Source organism: Chelmon rostratus, chromosome 18 (assembly GCF_017976325.1).
Source record: "Chelmon rostratus isolate fCheRos1 chromosome 18, fCheRos1.pri, whole genome shotgun sequence".
NCBI lineage: Eukaryota > Metazoa > Chordata > Actinopteri > Chaetodontiformes > Chaetodontidae > Chelmon > Chelmon rostratus.
Window position 1 is genome coordinate 11,763,780 of NC_055675.1, and position 6,000 is coordinate 11,769,779.

Below are 6,000 nucleotides of genomic sequence, written 5' to 3' on the forward strand. Positions count from 1 at the left end.
TGCAATGGATAAGAGCAGGCATATGTCACTTTCCCGTCATTAGTATGATGACGCCGGTGTTTTGGGTGAAAACAAGTGATCAAACATTGAAAAAGAAAAGGTCTGTGTTTGTGTTATCACTGCCTTTGTCATCATGGTACCAAAAGTGTGTATTTTCGGAATGACGAGCTGTCAATCAAATGAGCTTTAAGTCCAATCGGATGTTTATTAGACTGTTGGGGTTCTGGAGTGATGGGCCATCAGAAGAATGCCATAGCAACAATGTTAGTCAATCAAAGTGCTATGCGTGGTTAAAAAAAAAATAGAAAAAAAGGCTTGGAAAATGTGGGAATGAGGTTGAGTTATACATTTACAGCTGAAAAGCATTTTTAGTGGTTTCTACCATGATGAAATTATATCTATTTACTGAAAATGTTCACATGTAAGCTAACATGACATTTTGGCAATGACTTTTCTACCGGTCTGCTGCACGCACATTCCAGTTTAAATTATTTTATTATCATTTATATTTGTCTATATTGACATTATTATCTAATGTCGCCCATTTTTTAAACTAAATTGTGTTTTTTTTTCTTTCTTGTGTTGTACAAAAAGAGCAAAGACATCCAGCCTCTTGGATGGGAAATACAGTCGAAGTTTCAGAACGAGGTTAAAAACCTTTTTTATTCTTCGGCAGACAGAAAACCTTCTCTTCCAGATGAGAGGGGAATCTTTGAGGATACCTTCAGAACTGAAGAAAATTGGACACTCAGCTCTGTGACTCGAATAGAGCAGTCACAATAGTGAAGAACAAACTGGGGTTGCTGTAGGTTGTTAAACCTGCATCAGACCCCAGGTGTTTTGGATGTTCCTTCAATCACATTATTTACTGATTCACCAAATACCTTTATGATTAAACGAAAAACATGAGCAACGGGAAGATGTGCAGCCAGGAGCTAGAAACATTGGCTCGGGAGGAAGAGCAAAAGGTAATGGAAGCTTAAAGACAGAAAGCTGTGGTGAGTGACATCAGGCTCGGACAGATCCAGCTGGCTGGATGCTGCATGTGAGGCGGTGACGTGGTCCTCTGGGGCTTGAGTTAGCAATTTTATTTCAGGCTCTTCATCATCTATCCACCTCTGCTCCTAATGTTTTGTTTATGCTTTCCTACCCCCACCTTCTTCCCCACCCTCCCCTGATGTCCAACTCATCACCACTCCATGCAGCATTCACCTCACTCCCTTTTTCACTCTTCTGTCTTCATCCAAGACCTCAATTATACACCAGAGGCAGTTTTTCTCTTTTCATCTTCCACTCAACGTCCTCTTCCCACCCATCATGCACCACTGTCCTGCTCGGTGGGAGTGAGAGAAGAACACCTCATCCTAAATCACTGCTCACCGAGGTCGTACTCTAACAGACGTCGAGACAGACGAGCAGAGGAGTGGAGCTCCACCCTAAACCTTTCATGATAGAGCAACGTGCCAAATGACTGACCACAGCACCAAATTACTGCCACATCACCTGCAGCTGCAGCTCCCGCAGGGCTTCGCTAAACCAAGCCAGGGTGGATTTCCTTCAAGATCTCACCACTAAGATCCTCTTTGTCCCTCTGGAGCCTAACGCGTCTCCATAAAGCCCAGCCTGAACCTGATCTGAGCTGTAAACTCTCATATGTTGATCCTGCGAGCAGATTGATTACTGCCACCAGGAGGGTGTGACTGCACATGTGTGTTTGTTGTGCTTTTATTCTGGGTGCCATTTCAACATACCGCATGACTGAGGCTGGAGAATATTGTCTCCTAACAGGTTGCAGACGTGGGAGCACAGTGGAAATGTCATCTTTACACGTGCACATGCAGAAGATACGGACTGCAATATGATGTCAATAATTTATAAGCGTTAGAAGAAGTGTGCACTCACACACACAGCTTTGGCTGATGCCTCAAATGCATTACTTTCTTTTTTTAATTGTTTGTGGTCATAAATCATTCTGCAGAGTCCAAACAAAGCTGATCCCAAGCATTCGCCTGCAACGCTGCACATGCAGCCAGTGATTTGAGTCATCCCGTCCCACAGACGGGGAACAGACAAAACTGTGAGCTGTTGCCGTGGCTACATAATAATGCTGACACATGTCTCGAAAACAACAACAACAAAAAAAAAAAAACTGCAGAAAAGAATGAAAATGTTTAAATGCTCAGAGTTTGTGCGGTCAAATCAGTCATGCAACCTGAATGACACAAAGATTTCTCACATCTCAGCATTACTCGAAACAGAACAAGAGCTTTGTCTCTCAAATCTCTCCTTACACATGATTTGTGCAGAGAGGAGGAGATGGAGGTGCTCTGAATGACTGACAACTAAATTGGGTTATTTTGTCACAGTAGATAGTCATGTATTTCATTAGTGCATTTCACTCATTCAGCTTTGAGAATCAGAATCAGAATCAGATGCCACACATCAAAGAATAGAATGACCTAACCTTGCACTTGGATGACACCGTTTACCCAACACAGCTGAACAAATGCACATGTTAATACTCCAGTGCAGTCTGAAGTGTGGGAAAGTGAGAATAAGAGAGAGGAGAGGTGCAGCGTGTGTATCATGAACTATTGTTTCAGCAGTGTGAAAAGGGCGCCACCTAGTGAGAGGTCAGAGGACGCTTCAACAGAGTCAGCGTGTCTCCAGTCAATTCAGTGCAACATGGGTTGTTTGTTAACATCCAGCAGGTGGCACTAGGGTAGTAATTTTCATGCTGTGTATGTGTTTGACCTTTGTTGAGACTATTCAGGGGTTTTCCAGTTTCCAGTTTCTGCATGAAACTGGAAGAATGATGTCTGAAAAAGGAGGTGAGAGTGAATCTAGCAAAAATATATTTGAACTGTCTGTGATTAATTCTGATTATAGTTATAGCCTTTTTCATTTCAGAGAGTTATCAGCAGAAAAATGCTTCAGTATAAGACTAAAACTTTTCTGCTTCCTAACAGGACATGCATGGCTGTATTAAGTTGCTACAGGGCTTAAGGGAAAGATGAGCTGCTAGGCCCCCATATACCCACTCTCTGTGCATTGTGTACATTTTTCTATGCTGGGCTGCTACCTGGCACCATATTTACTGTGTGTGTGTGTAAGTTTGATTAAAGCTGGATTTGGACACATGAACCCTCTCTGAAAAAGATGAGTAATAAAGCAAGACTCAGATCACCATGTTAACTGTTATTGTGATTCAGAGGCACACATTCCCAAACATTTTTTTAATTAAACTGGCACACACTGTTTTAAACCTGGATTTTGCGGGGCCTTCTATTGTGGGTAGCAACTCTTCCCAGCCAGCAGAATATGTACCTGTTGTAACCACTTTCAGGAATGATGTATTAATGTTAGAATTAGACAGTAGTAGAGACAGTAGTAGTAGTAAGTAGTAGTAGTAAGAGAGTACAAAAGCCAAAGACCGATGTTTTTCTGCTCATTTTGTTTCAATTTTCTGGTGGTTTAAAGCCTTGAAATGGTTGAAATCATGGAGTAAATATCAGGTAAAATGAACAGAATATTATGATGCAGAAATATTTAGAATGATCTCAAGACCCCGCAGATCCAACTTGCAACCACTTCCTGAGGCCGGAACCCCCAGGTTGGAAACCACTGGGTTATCAGGTTCTCCGACTATCTGTGAACTGATGACTACTAACTGGATCTCTTTAACCAAATTCTTATTTACAGACTGCTTATAAAACTGATTTTTAGTCACAGCTGAGGTGCCAGGAGTCAATTTACGATGCATGTTTGTGTATGTGCATCACTGCATACACCTGTTTATGCTGGACAGAGATCACCCCAGAATATCATTGTGATCTTGATATCTCCAACCACATTATCATACAGGAAGTCACAGACAGAGCGATTCACTTCCTGTTTATTTTGTCACAGCAATTTGGTGCCCTCAGTCATGACAGGTCAGGAAAGAACAGAACAGTCTATTAACAAATGCAGAATCTATTGACATGAAGGGCAGGGAGATATTATGACTCTGCTGCATGCAAATACTGATCTCAATTCAGTTCACAGGGTGTTTTTGTGCAAATAATATCTGCTGTGTGTTTATTTTTTCATTGTAAGCCTCTTTATTTTATGCAGTTTGCATTGTGGGACAGTGAAACCTTTAATAAACATCTTCACATAGACAATATGTGCTTTTGCTTGAGCAGTACACATGTACTTGTGTGCATGTTCAAGTGTGGTCAGACAATTATCTGTTGTGGTTATGTAAGATAAATTTGGAAACAACATCTTGCACAAGATAAACTCAAAGATGGAAACTTTTGCAAAAGTGTGTGCATGTTCCTGAAACTTACCTCTAACACTTTGATGTAATGTGACGTGAAAAGCTACACTTTAATATCCATTTCACCGTCCTGTCTGCTTTTCAACACAGTATTCTTACAGTTTATATGTGTCATTAACATACTCCCACACAGAGCACCTTCTAGGAGCGCTGCAGCATGGCTTACAGCGCAGGGCACGTCAGCGAATCTCATTAGTGGCTGTGGAAGAGTTTAGTGGGGGCTTACACTACTGAATGCCTTCTTCAAGATTGATTGGGGTCAACAAACGTCTCCTGCTGAGGTCAGGGTTAAAACTGATTGGAAATACAGTTGAGGTTTGTCTTAGCCTGGATCCAGTGTCATTAGGACTTTACATCTAATGTATATCTGTAAAAGGGCGACTGGTTGGACACAGAGAATGTGACTTTCATGCACAGTAGCAGGAACAGGAAGGTCTGTAATTGCTTGCAGATGACTGATTACTTGTGCTAAAGTGTAACTTAACAACTTAAACAGCTATTGTGGGACAAGAGAAATGAACCAGTTGAAGTATAATTATTTCTACAACCCCTTTCGGACCTATTTCTGCTGATTCTGACATTGAAACCGGACACAAATACACAAGGATAAGAGTTGCTGAAGGCACATACTGGGACACAAGAATCTTCTAGGAAAGAGGCATGCAAGGGAAATGATGGAATTAATTAAATTCTTCTTTATCTTTATTAGTGTTTTTTTAGCCACTTTGTTTTCAAGACAATAGCAACCTGTTGAAGATTGCAAGGACATTTTTCCATACAGCAGCTCCCTTCAAATAAAATCTCACAGTTCATTCACTCTAGATCAATGTTAATGCCAAATGCTGATTTTTGCAAAAATGCACTGAAACGCCAAATTCAACATTAAAACAGACAAACGTCCAACCAGCTGCTGTTAACATGTTCACCCCACCTTCTGGTGTCAGACAGTACGGACTGCAAAAACACACACAAAAATCCCACTAAATGACTGGTAACACTAGCTTAAGTCAGCAAAGGTTAGTTAGGTTCAAGATTTAATCGCTAGTCAACATTATGTGGGCAGGTAACTGACCATAAAAATATACCAGAAAAGAGTTTTAATTAGGAATTACACTGAATCAGTCCCCTGTTAGCAGCTTTACACCACAGCAATTATATCATATTGATTTTATCATATTATTATTTTAACTTTGTTTCATCAACTGTAAAAGACTTCTTTCACTCCCCAGTCTACAGCAGCAGCGAAAGAAGAGAGTGTATGTTGGGCCAATATGGAATCAAAGACAGATTTCTTTCCCTGCTAATGGAAAATCCAGACCAAAGACTAGAAAGAGTAGGACGTGTTAAGGGAGTGGTAAGTGGGAAAGAGACGGAGGAGGACAGTGGAGGCACGTTCAGCTCACGGGCTCACTGCAATCTCTTAATGAACTTCCATGTGTGGGAATGGTGAAAAGGGTAAGGGAAAAGAGGATGAGCAAAAAAGAATAAGGGAAGAGTTGGATCGGAGAGAGAATAAGGGATTGATAGCAGAAGTCAGTGTTGCACAGGGTGAAGGTGACCTTTAAGATTTGATGAGAAAGCATGTAGCTATTAATCAAAAGGTGTGTTGCCGGAGTTTGTCTGACTTTTTGAATGAAGCTCTCGGTTTGATTTACTATCGTGTTTTTTAGTATAAA